The 14,106-nt window shown below is 42.1% G+C and overlaps 1 protein-coding gene across 2 annotated transcripts in view; it reads left to right on the forward strand.

Moving 5' to 3' along the window:
• zgc:101566 (Transmembrane protein 263-B-like) overlaps positions 1–14,106 on the forward strand; it is a 178,170-nt gene that overhangs the window by 84,976 nt on the left and 79,088 nt on the right. The gene's annotated exons all lie outside the window — the stretch shown is intronic.

The following is a 14,106-nucleotide window of genomic DNA, read 5'->3' on the forward strand; positions in this document are numbered from 1 at the left end:
CCTTGTGCAACACCATAGAATCATACAGCACAGAATAAGGCCATTCGGCCCATCATACCAGTGCCGGCTCTCTGGAAGAGCTATCCAATTAGTCCCACTCACCCTGCTTTTTCCCCATTGCCCTGCAATTTTTTCCTTTTTCAAATATATATCCAATTCCCTTTTGAAATTTACTATTGAACCTGCTTCCACCACGCTTTCAGGCAGTGCATTCCAGATCATCATAACTCGCTAAATTTAAAAAATTCTCCTCATCTCCCCTTTTTTATTAGAATCAATACAATGAGAAATTGTACCATTTCCTCCTCCACTGCCTGTTCCCTAACTCTCATCGGTGTGACCTCCCTCTCAAACTCTCACTCCAGAAATTGCTCTCCCTCCCTGACATGTCAAACTGTCACCGTCTCCGACACAGTTTCTAAGATTTTGCGCTCGAACAAGGTGAGTTGGAGACACTTGCCACAGACGTGATTGCCCGAGTCAACACTGAACCCCCACGTCTAGCAGGAGTGACATACCACTGCCCCTTTCTGTGCTGCCATTATTAGGTTTATTTAGTTTGGTTCCACTTTAAAGTTTGTTACTTACCTATAATATCAGCTAGTCTGCTTAGTACCACCTTCCTTCTCTGCACCTAATCCCCACTCTCCAACTTCCCGTTGTAGAAGCCCTTACTCTCACTCCTACCCATATTCTGTGGCCTCTCTATTCCCGTGGTCTCGCTCACCGATTAAAGCTATGTCACTTCCTTGTAACTCTTAACACCCACATCCGCTTATCCTCCTTCAACCCCACTACTTCCATATGTGCCCTGGGGGGACAAAAAACTTCTCCTTCAGCTTACAGCTGCAATCTCTAACTCCAAACTAATGAACCTTTAGCCCTCCATCTTTGATTGAATTGTCACCACCAAAACTATCGCTATCTCCCATCCAAATCATTCCCCTGAGACAGCCCCAATCTTCAAGTGGCCAGGTCCAAGGGGTGTACAACTCACTTAGCCATCCATCAACAGATCTGACTTGACCGCATCAGGTTCTATCGTTCCTTGCTCTCCTTTGCCAAATTGACCCACTAATCCAATTTATTATAAAGTCATGTCATAAATACCTTGTTATTTGGCAATAATGTTATTTTTGCTTTTTTGAAAAAAAACTCCAAAATATGAAAAAAATGTGGGGAAATCCAATATTTGCTGTTAGGACTTGCTTTAACAGAAAAATTTTAAATTTTAAAACCGTGCATATTTTGGCAGGTTGTACATTGCATGGTACCTGCAGGAAAATACATGAGTAGATTTGGATTGCACCCACAAGTTTGCATGAGCTTGGGACAAAGTACTTTTAGAGTTTCGGACCAACTAGATTGGGGAGCAGGAGTGAATAAGAAGTGATTGATTATGCATAACAATGCTTTTTACCTAAATTAATTTATTGTTAAATCTTGTAACTTCAATTTATAATATGGTACTACCAAATTATGTTTCTAGTTTTTAAATGTTGTGTACAGATGGTTGATTATATATCGATAGTGTGCTGTAGCGGACATGACCCATTTTGTTTTAAAAGGGATGGATAATCTGTTTGAGTCTTGCACACTGCAGTGCACAGAAATCTGCAGTGATGAGTATTTTAAGACAAATAACACATGCACTGTAGTTTTAACTGGTAACAAACCTGCTCTACTCAGCATTTTTAAATCATCTGAGGCCTTGCATGTCACAGAAAATATGTTACATGCTACAGGTATAGGGTTTTTTTTAAATCATGAAGATATTTAGAAAGCTGGAATTATAAACATAGTAACAAACAATACTACCTTTTAAACTATTGGAAATAGACTTCTTCAATGGGGGTTGGGTGGAGACTGACAAGTTCAATGTCTCAACACTTTTGACTTACTATTAATTTGATGGTGAACGTTTATCACTAAGCTGTAATCTTTTTTAAATTAGTTTTTGACTTTCCACATATCCTGAATTAGGCTTTAAAGTCTACACCCAGCTAACCAAAACAGTGTTTCTGTCCTTTTAAGAATGGCTTGCACCATCATTTTTATATCACACCTGTCTTATCACACGAATCTTTTCCATGAGGTATTTGTGCTCATTTGTATATAATATATTCTGTTTGGTGTCACATATTTGCTTGAATTATTTGGTCATAAGTGACAATTTGCTCTCTTGTGCTATATCTACAAAAGGTTTGGAACATAGGTTTGGACATTTGTGTACTAATGTCAGTAGAATTCTCTGGATACAGCATATGGTGTGTGTTTTTTTAAATACATTTTGAAGTTAACTGATTCCGAGGAGTGGCTTTCTGTACAACCTGATAAAACAATTACCAACGACTCGCTGCAAGGTGTTTCTCAAATCAGCTGCGCAAGAGCAGTGTCATCTTCCCTGAAGCGCATAACTTGTAGAGCAACACACCCATTACAGCTGCAGCTTTCATAAACAGCTAGAAATGTTTGAATGAAATCGTTCTGGATGATGCACTAATCAGTGGTAAGATGGCGCACAGAGCTCTGTATGTTGAATGTGACAATGTTCTTGGAGAAAACTTGACATTGATGTTTTCCTGCAGTGTTGCATGGATTGGAGAGAGAGATCTTTGTGTCCAGAATAAATTATCTCCCAAAGTGCATAGCCAAACTGTTTGGATTTGTAATCAAACTTCCTTTGAAGTGTATCGCAGGGTTTTATTGACCAACTTTGTTTTACCTACAAAACAGTGGTTATACTTCACAAGTACAATATTGGCTTTGCAGTGCTTTGGGACATCCTTACGACATGAAAGGCAATATATAAATGCAAGTCTGCCTGCCTCTTCCTTTATTTCTTGAGGTGGCCTTGGATTACCTGGACATTTTTGCAAATGGTCTTTCCTCCAACTATTTTTGAGTGGAAACCCATCCATTGTGTACATGTTTCATATTCCTGCAATGATAATAGGTTCTTATTATCATTGCATTCTGCCATTAACAAGACAGAAAATGTTGAAAATACAGGTTGATCAGCTTTTTGAAGATCCCGTCAACCACACCAGCAGTCCGACCTGAAAAGTTGACCTATTTTTATCTCTGCTGATTCATCTGATGCGTGCTTCCATTGTTTTTTTTTCTGTTTTTAATTTTAAGGTTTCTAACATTAAATATTTGCTTAATTTATGTTCCTTTTGAAAGTATTGATTTCCTCTACACTGGGCAGTTCTCCACAGAACTAGCTCTCTTTGCAAGTTTGATACAACTATTAGTAATACTTATCCACCCCTCCCCCCTGCCCCACATTGTTCAAAAACAGTAAAAAAGCTGAAACTGACCCATGGAGTCCAACAGTTTTCATTCCCCAAACAATACCTTGCCATTTATTACTATTTGTGCATTATTTATTTCTGGTTATCATTTGCTAGTATTAATCTAAACATAATTGGGAGCATAATCGAAATAGGAGAAAGAAATAATTAAAACGTTTAGGTAGGACTAATGAAAAACATACCGACAGTTGGGCACATTCAGTTTGCTGCAAGAAAATGAGTAATTTTCCTGGTTAGAATATTTAGATTCTTCATACAGTGGGCCAGTAACCGAGAAGAGGAGATTTTTGCCCTCTAATTACGTGCAACCTGTGTGCATCTAAAGTACAGAAATCTTCAGAATAGAGAATTTCTTCGCATTCTTCGAAGGCGTAGTAGACGCAAAACAATTCTACTAAAATTCCTGTAGTTATTAGAAGCTTCATGCTTTGTATTGCAAGCGTAACGGTAGATTGAAAATGATCGTGACACATTTGCTTAATTTGGATTGCCTTGTGCTGCTTGCTGGTGCTGCTTCGAATTATATGCTGATGTACAGCCAAATAGGACAGGTGGAACCCTCAGCATGAAATGAGTAGGAACTGTGACAGCCTCCAACACGTTGATTTCCAGTATGAAGCTTCATACAGCGACTGTAGCAACAGAGCAGCATGACTGTCGACAATGTTGTCTTTTCAGCTGACAAGATGGTGGTTGGAAGTTACCAAGAATATTTCACAGCTGGCAAGTGAAAAGCTCTAACAAAGAATGGTAGATGCCACGGATTGTGGTACTTGGGAAAATGTTCCTTCCTTTGAAAGGTTAATCAGGAATCTTCAGTGATAGCAGTTTTCACTGAGCTATAATATTGATCATTAAAGCAGATTTGTTACGAGAGCCAAATGATGATGACCAAGTAAAAATTGCCATTTGTAAATTAATTTGTGATATTTGACCCGAGTGAGAGATAAATTAAAAACCATCCTTTACTGAAAATTGGTCAAATTTAGTACAGTGGCTTCCTATCTGTATTTGTGGTGGATGTTATTGAGCTTTACAAATGGATTGCCACGCTGCAGATACGATCTTGCAAATTTAGCATCTATAAACACAGCATAAAGCAATATTTTTCGAGAGATGTGCAACAGATTAAACTCTCTGATGCAGTTTAATGACATTGCAGTTTGTATTACTTTAGGGATTGTGGAATATTGGGCATTAAATATGCTTGTGTTTAATATTTTATTTCTGGTAATTAAATTCTCTTGTACCTAGGAGGTAGAAAACTATCTCCTTTGATAGAGTTTTTCATTATCTTGGTTTGATCCATAGCTCATACTGCATATGCAAACATAAAATATCTGCACCTTGATTCTACCCCCTCCCTGGAGGATATTTTATTGAAGAGGAAGCATCCAAGTGATGTGATGAATGAGGAAATGTATTTGCATTTCAATCTTAGTAGAATAAGCCAAGTTATTTGTTTCACTTTAGGTGCACCTGATCACTTGGTTGAATTGGTTTACTATTGACCAGCCCCATGATGATGTAGGACAAAAGTTTGTATTTGTGATCCCTTGTAATTAAAGGTAATTCTATGTTCTCAGCAGTCACTGGGCAATCTGGAGCAGTGGTAAGGCACTTCCCTACGAAGAGCAATAGAAAGTTTTTAAGTGCAAGCGAAACTTGAGGCCACTGCCCAATTTAACTGTTGATTATACAGCAGCAGTAGAGACTAGAGAGTAGGTAGTCTGGGCACCATCAGCTATGGGTGGCCTGAAAGACTGGGTGGGAGGGGAAATGAGAGCACTGAATGGATCTCTTAATACTCCTCTATCCTCCCCTTCCCCTCCAAAGAAAAAGTCATGAATGGGCATTTCCAATCCACACATTGATGGCGTGAGGCCACATCACAAGACTATTCAATATTTTTGTCTGATTACACTCCTGTGAAGCGCCTTGGGACGTTTTACTACGTTGAAGGTGCTGTACAAATACAAGTTGGGATTGTTTGAGATTTAATCACTAATTGTAAATCATAGTAACTGATGTTCCTCTGGTTGGGATTAAGATGCATTATTGATACAGCATTGCATTTTATCTGAGCTGGGAGTGCTTGATGCTGACATTCGGTGCCAAATCTTTCAAAAAGGGCATATGCAATTTTTGGACAATATATTTTAAATTATATGCAAATCCAACATTCACATTAGTTTTTGCCAATATCTAGAATCTTAGGATACTGCTTGTAATTTCCAAACAGCATTTTACTTTGATGGTTCAACAGATTTTAAATCTTGAAATTTAAACAGTGGCTGAAAGTATATCTTTTCAGTGATTCAACAATGACTTGTGTGTATTTATCATTAAAGCACATAGGGACATCATTCAAAGAGACGTGATCAGACAAAAATGTACATAGAGGCAAAAGGGATAATAGGATGGATGACCAAAAGTTTTTTTTATTCGTTCGTGGGATGTGGGCGTCACTGGCGAGGCTAGCATTTGTTGCCCATCCCTAATTGCCCTTGAGAAGGTGGTGGTGAGACGCCTTCTTGAACCGCTGCAGTCCGTGTGGTGAATGTTCTCCCACAGTGCTGTTAGGAAGGGAGTTCCAGGATTTTGACCCAGCGACGATGAAGGAATGGCGATATTTTTCCAAGTCGGGATGGTGTGTGACGTGGAGGAGAACGTGCAGGTGGTGTTGTTCCCATGCGCCTGCTGCTCTTGTCCTTCTAGGTGGTAGAGGTCGTGGGTTTGGGAGGTGCTGTCAAAGAAGCTTTGGCGAGTTGCTGCAGTGAATCCTGTGGATGGTACACACTGCAGCCACTGTGCGCCGGTGGTGAAGGGAGTGAATGTTTAGGGTGGTGGATGGGGTGCCAATCAAGCGGGCTGCTTTGTCCTGGATGGTGTCGAGCTTCTTGAGTGTTGTTGGAGCTGCACTCATCCAGGCAAGTGGAGAGTATTCCATCACACTCCTGACTTGTGCCTTGTAGATGGTGGGAAGGCTTTGGGGAGTCAGGAGGTGAGTCACTCGCCGCAGCATACCCAGCCTCTGACCTGCTCTTGTAGCCACAGTATTTATGTGGCTGGTCCAGTTAAGTTTCTGGTCAATGGTGACCCCCAGGATGTTGTTGGTGGGGGATTCGACGATGGTAATACCATTGAATGTCAAGGGGAGGTGGTTAGACTCTCTCTTGTTGGAGATGGTCATTGCCTGGCACTTGTCTGGCGCGAATGTTACTAGCCACTTATCAGCCCAAGCCTGGATGTTGTCCAGGTTTTGCTGCATGCGGGCTCGGACTGCTTCGTTATTTGAGGGGTTGCGAATGGAACTGAACACTGTGCAATCATCAGCGAACATCCCCATTTCTGACCTTATGATGGAGGGAAGGTCATTGATGAAGCAGCTGAAGATTGTTGGGCCTCGGACACTGCTCTGAGGAACTCCTGCAGCAATGCCCTGGGGCTGAGATGATTGGCCTTCAACAACCACTACCATCTTCCTTTGTGCTAGGTATGACTCCAGCCACTGGAGAGCTTTCCCCCTGATTCCCATTGACTTCAATTTTACTCGGGCTCCTTGGTGCCACACTCAGTCAAATGCTGCCTTGATGTCAAGGGCAGTCGCTCTCACCTCACCTCTGGAATTCAGCTCTTTTGTCCATGTTTGGACCAAGGCTGTAATGAGGTCTGGAGCCGAGTGGTCCTGGCGGAACCCAAACTGAGCATCGGTGAGCAGGTTATTGGTGAGTAAGTGCTGCTTGATGGCACTGTCGACGACACCTACCATCACTTTGCTGATTGAGAGTAGACTGATGGGGCGGTAATTGGCCGGATTGGATTTGTCCTGCTTTTTGTGGACAGGACATACTTGGGCAATTTTCCACATTGTCAGCTGGAAGCCAGTGTTGTAGCTGTACTGGAACAGCTTGGCTAGAGTGGCAGCTCGTTCTGGAGCACAAGTCTTCAGCACTGCTGCCGAGATGTTGTCAGGGCCCATAGCCTTTGCTGTATCTAGTGCACTCAGCCGTTTCTTGATATCATGTGGAGTGAATCGAATTGGCTGAAGACTGGCTTCTGTGATGGTGGGGATATCGGGTGGAGGCCGAGATGGATTATCCACTCGGCACTTCTGGCTGAAGATGGTTGCAAACACTTCAGCCTTGTCTTTTGCACTCACGTGCTGCACTCCATCATTGAGGATGGGGATGTTTACAGAGCCGCCTCCTCCCGTTAGTTGTTTAATTGTCCACCACCATTCACGACCGGATGTGGCAGGACTGCAGAGATTTGATCTGATCCGTTGGTTGTGGAATCGCTTAGCTCTGTCTATAGCATGTTGCTTCCGCTGTTTACCATGCACGTAGTCCTGAGTTGTAGCTTCACCAGGTTGGCACCTCATTTTTCGGTACGCCTGGTGCTGCTCCTGGCATGCTCTTTTACACTCCTCATTGAACCAGGGTTGATCTCCTGGCTTGTTGGTAATGGTAGAGTGAGGAATATGCTGGGCCATGAGGTTACAGATTGTGCTGGAATACAATTTTGCTGCTGCTAATGGCTTACAGCACCTCATGGATGCCCAATTTTGAGCTGCTAGATCTGTTCTGAATCTATCCCATTTAGCACGGTGGTAGTGCCACACAACACGTTGGATGGTATCCTCAGTGCGAAGACTTGACTTCGTCTCCACGAGGACTGTGCGGTGGTCACTCCTACCAATACTGTCGTGGACAGATGCATTTGCGACAGGTAGATTGGTGAGGACGAGGTCAAGTAAGTTTTTCCCTCATGTTGGTTCGCTCACCACCTGCCGCAGGCCCAGTCTGGCAGCGATGTCCTTCAGGACTTGGCCAGCTCGGTCAGTAGTGGTGCTACCGAGCCACTCTTGGTGATGGACATTGATGTCCCACACCCAGAGTACATTCTGTGCCCTTGCTACCCTCAGTGCTTCCTCCAAGTGATGTTCAACATGGAGGAGGACTGATTCATCAGCTGAGGGAGGACGGTAGGTGGTAATCAGCAGGAGGTTTCCTTGCCCATGTTTGACCTGATGCCATGAGATTTCATGGGGTCCAGGGTTAATGTTGAGGACTCCCAGGGCCACTCCTTCCTGACTGTATATCACTGTACCGCCACCTCTGGTGGGTCTGTCCTGCTGGTGGGACAGGACATACCCAGGGATGGTGATAGAGTCTGGGACGTTGGCTGAAATGTATGATTCTGTGAGTATAGCTATGTCAGGCTGTTGCTTGACTAGTCTGTGGGACAGCTCTCCCAATTTTGGCACAAGTCCCCAGATGTTGGTGAGGAGGACTTCGCAGGGTCGACTGGGCTTGGTTTGCCTTTGTCGTGTCCGGTGCCTAGTGGTCTGATGCCGGGTGGTCCGTCCGGTTTTATTCTTAATGTGACTTTTTTAGCGAGATTTTACAACTGAGTGGCTTGCTAGGCCATTTCAGAGGGCAATTAAGAATCAACCACATTGCTGTGGGTCTGGAGTCACATATAGGCCAGACCGGGTAAGGACGGCAGGTTTCCTTCCCTAAAGGACATTAGTGAACCAGATGGGTTTTTACGACAATCCGGTAGTTTCATGGCCACCATAACTGATACTAGTATTTTAATTCCAGATTTTAATTAATTAATTGAATTGTTGAAGAGGTGAGTTTTAAGGATGGTCTTAAAAGAGGAGAGGGAAGTGAAGAGGTTGTAGTATTTTAGGGAGCGAATTCCATCGTGGGGCCCCATTTCTTCCAGTTAAATATTGAGAATGAAGCCATCATTTACAGCCCTTGCCACAAACTCTGCACCCTCGCCATCAATTCCAACCCCCTCCCCGCCCATTGACTCAGGCTGAACCAGACTGTTTGCAATCTTGGTGTCCTGTGCTGACCTTCCAACCCCATATTCTCTCATCATCATCACCTGCTTCTGTGAAGAGGGATAATACACCATGGACAAAGTCACAGATGATGTCCTTTGTGACTTTGATGTGGAGATGCCGGTGATGGACTGGGGTTAACAATTGTAAACAATTTTACAACACCAAGTTATAGTCCAACGATTTTATTTTTAATCCCACAAGCTTTCGGGGGCTTTCCCCTTCCTCAGGCGGTGTCCACACCGCCTGAGGAAGGGGAAAGCCCCCGAAAGCTTGTGGGATTAAAAATAAAATCGTTGGACTATAACTTTGTGACTTTGGTTCGGGCTGTTTCGATGCTATAGCAGAGCTGGAAACCTCATAGAAAAAATTCAAACATGGAATTGCAGCAAAGTTGAGCACAGATTTGGGAGGCGACAGCATGTTCACTTTGGAGAGGAAAGGGAGATTGCAAGAACAGTGGGGTCGAGGATGGGTTTTTTGACGGTACGGGTGATAATGGCACTTTTGAAAGCGAGAGAAACAGTACCTATTTCAAACTTTAGCATGGGGTCGGACAGGGAAGTTGGGTGCTGAGCCGTTCTGTGGGAGTGTGGTGAAGTGAGCAGGAGATGCGACTCTTGGAGAGGGCATGAGTGGAGATAGGAGAGAATCTGGAGAAAGACAAGGATTTCGGGCGTGGGCAGGGGAGAGCCAGGGTAGTGGTGTGGTGGTAGGGGAGGTTTGGTTTGGTAACATAGGAAGGGGTTGGAAACAGCAAAAGCAGCTCAATGGATGGTCTCAATCTTAGTGATTAAAAAAAAGTCCATGAGCTCCTCGGACTTGCTGGAGGTGAGGGTGGAGGGGACAGGAGAGAAGGATTTCAGTAACTGATGCAAAATCTTTCTTCAGAAGATTGTTTTACACCTCACTAATCTTCCCAAATACTACTTATCTTAAATATTTGCTGTTCTTCTCTGCCTGCTCATTTCGTTGTACAAATGAAAATATTGCCGTGAGACATAACTGAAATGGCCAAATGTTTGCAATTTATACCTTGTGGTGAGTATGAATTTTAAATCTGACTGTTATATTTGCCTTCAAAGCTCTTTATTACCCATTGTGATGTCTTTGAGACTGTTATTAATTTATGGATGTGCTGAGGACATTCTGACTTGGGCTTTTCTGCATTAATTCTGGACCTGCAAATTGACCTTTTGACCATTTTTAAAATGTTTTAAATTGTTCCCTTCCAGTCTTTCTGCTTCAGACTGTATCAAACAGAATGTGCCGTATTGTGCTGTAGTTAGTTTACCCATCTGCCGTAACTTTAGTTTCCAGCCCATTGGGCTCTTCAGGCTGATAGCTGCAGCTGAATTTAGAAGACTATCAACAACAATGGGGGATTTCTGCCAAACATATTATGTTCACAGCACACTTTTCTTTGTTGTTCTGGACATATGTTTTCACTTTGCATTCTAAGCACCAACTTCACCTAAAGAGCTCTTGGGTGTTTGCTCCAGATCATCTGCAGCATTTTACACCTCAGCAGCAAAACCAAATTATTTTACTTGTATAAACAATACTTAATGGCCAGGAGTTTGATGACTTAAGATAATATGGTCAAGAACCAGAGGACATAGATTTAAGGTGATTAGCAAAAGAACCAAAGGCGACATGAGAAATAACTTTTTTGACACAGCGAGTGGTTGTGAACTGGAATGCACTGCCTGAGGGGGTGGTGGAGGTAGATTCAATCGTGGCTTCCAAAAGGGAATTGGGTAAGTACTTGAAGGGAAAAAATTTGCAAGGCTACAGGGACAGGGCAGGGGAGTGGGACCAGCTGGATTGCTCTTGCAGAGAGCTGGCACAGACTCGACGGACCAAATGGCCTCCTTCCCTGCTATAACCATTCCATGATTCTATGGAGAAAGGGAAGGCCACATACAATTTGCATTGGCCTTCGTAGGACAATTTGGTTTAGAAAATTACGAACGACAACACAACCCACAAAGGTATAGTACATCAATCCAACCTGACACTGTTCACCACACAAAATAACCAGTTGCATTTCACGCAAAACCCCTCCATTATTCTCGCTGCAGAGATTGCCACGCTCCATGTAGTGCATAATTGATCATTCGCGTCTATCGTTATAGTTTACAGTGCAGTATGAATATACATAAAATAACTAATATAAGGTCAAAGCATTTTATGGTGACCTGAGAATGTGATGGATGTTCAGTACAAAGTTGTGCATAAAATGGCTCAATTGACATAAGCAACAATAATCAATAGGTACTACTAGCAATTACAATAAATACAAAGTTAATTTTTCAGTTCATAACTTGATGTGCTGTCCTATTTAATGGCGCACATTCTTACTTTTGCCACTGAAGCAGCACCGGCACATAGTTTGACAAAATATTTGACATTTCATGAAGGTGAAGGAATTATTCAGTACCTACGTCAGTATACAGCATGCAAAGACTACGTATTTTTCCCCAACAGTATGCCCTGAGACATATTGTTAGTACAATTCATGATTATTAAGAGTTATGGATTGTATGGTCTGATAGATCATTCTATAAAAATAGGTCACATCTGCAGTTAAGATTGCTCAGGCAGAGATTCAATTTTTCATGCTCAATTGAGTACATCTGAATGATTCTCCTTCCTTCTCAGTGTTTTACTGGTTTCATGTTAAGGAAGTACTTTGTACAGACTTAAACATTTGTTCTAATTTCGAAGGAAACCATTCAGTTTTGTGGATCCTCCACTGACCTTCCCACTCTGAAATAATACAATGGTCATCCAGACCTCTCATCCTATTTTGTTGGAAATTCCTCCTTCTTTGTAAGTTGGGTGTTCCTTAACTGCTTTGCCATGTTTCAAGCCATGTCCTCAAAAATGTGGTCTCTTGCATTGATTTTTTTTGATGCTATAGAAGCAAGGTATTGTTATCTCCAGACTCGACTATTCCAATGCTCTCCTGGCTGGCCTCCCATCTGCCACCCTCCGTAAACTTGAGCTCATCCAAACCTCTGCTGCCCATACCCTAACTCGCACCAAGTCCCGATCACCCTTCACCCCTGTGCTTGCTGACCTACGTTGGCTCCTGGTCCAAAAATGCCTCAATTTTAAAATTCTAATTTTGTGTGTTCAGATCCCTCCCTGGCCTCGCCCCCCACCCAAAGTCTAATGTCCTCAAGCCCTACAATCGTTCAAGGTCTCTGCGGTTCTCCATTTCTGGCCTCTAGCGCATCCCTGATTTCCTTCGCTCTGCCATTTGGTGGCCGTGCCTTCAGCTGCCTAGGCCCTAAACTCTGGAATTCCCTCCCTAAAGCTCTCCGTGTCTCCACCTCTCTCTCCTTCAAGTCACTCCTTAAAACCTACCTTTGGTCACCTGTCCTAACATCTCTATATGGCTCGGTATCAAATTTTGTCTGTTATCACTCCTGTAAAGTGCCTTGGGATGTTTTACTACGTTAAAGGCGTTATATAAATGCAAGTTGTTGGTATTTGTCACAAAGAACTAACCTTTCAGATAACTGAAATTTTTTAATCACTATTTAACTAAGTTAGATTGAAAATGTACATCAAGACGATTCAGCCATTTCAAACGAGACTGCATGTGATTTGAGCTTCACTCCAGTAGCACAATACAGTTCACAACTTTTTTTTTAAAGTAAATTTTAGGACCTAACAGTATTGCAATCAAACCCATACTTATGTAAAGGTTTGTTGTCGTAATTTATTTTGCAGAAAGATGATTCGGGTTTGTACAGATCCACGTGAGGTTGATAGCTTGTGATTTTTAAAAAAAAATTTTTGCCACACATCCAGCCATTTGTTCCTGCTGTAGGTAGTGTCCACTAGACATTGTTGCTTCTTACAAAAGTCTGTGTATGTCAAGCTAAAGCAGCTGGCATAAGTTCAATCTTTGAAAAACCATTGGTCTCCTCAAAAGTTTTTCTTGGAAAATGTCTTTCTTACCCTCATCTGTCTCAAACCTTTATAAGTTACATTTAGGGGGCTAATATTTGGTGCTGGCTCGGCCATATATGGGCACAGTGGCTGTTTTTCTATAGTCAACATAACTACTTTGGAGTAAATCCATTTTCACAGTTGCAGTTTTTACCTCTAAAATAATAGAATTTCACTTAAAAAAATTCAGTGACAGGGTTATACAGTAGTTCAGTTGAAAATTGTGATAACAAAGCTTTCATTTCACTTTTGTAAATTTTGATGGGGAAGAAACCGTGCCTGAACACTTATTACATTAAACGTGCTATATAAATGCAGGTTGTTCTGTAACATTCTATGGTAAAATTTGCTCGCCCATCACTACTGTAGTACTTCTTATGAGTAGACAACAAAACAGCAGAACTGAAATGCCCCGACATGTTCATGGTGCAAATTTTTTTTTTCTTTCAGCCATTTAAAAATCTTTGGTCTATGCGAACGGGAGTTGCTAGTCATGGAGTGTTTCTTGCATGATGTATATAGGCTGTCATTTGATATAATATACTTTGCGCTCCTATATCACTATTGCATTTATTACCTTTTCAAGGATGTCGTATTGTTTCTCAATTGCCCACTGCATATTGCATTCCAGAGGATATGATTTTTGCTCCACAGAAGGGCTGATGAGATAAGTCAAAGACATTATCCAAGATGAATACAGGAAGTACAGAGGAGAATTAAAAAAGGAAATGAGGGACAAAAATAACATGAGAATAGATTAGCAGCAAACATAAAAGGGAATCCAAAAGTCTTTTATAAACAAATAAATACTAAAAGGGTAGCCAAATGAAGGGTGGGGCTGATTAGGGGGAAAAAAGATGATCTTGTGGAGGCAGAAGATATGGCTGAGATACTAAATGAATACTTTGCATCGTTCTTCACTAAAGAGCACGCTGCCAATGTAGCAGCGAAGGAGGAAGTAGC

The sequence above is a fragment of the Heptranchias perlo genome, chromosome 12 (genome assembly GCF_035084215.1).
Source record: "Heptranchias perlo isolate sHepPer1 chromosome 12, sHepPer1.hap1, whole genome shotgun sequence".
Taxonomy (NCBI): domain Eukaryota; kingdom Metazoa; phylum Chordata; class Chondrichthyes; order Hexanchiformes; family Hexanchidae; genus Heptranchias; species Heptranchias perlo.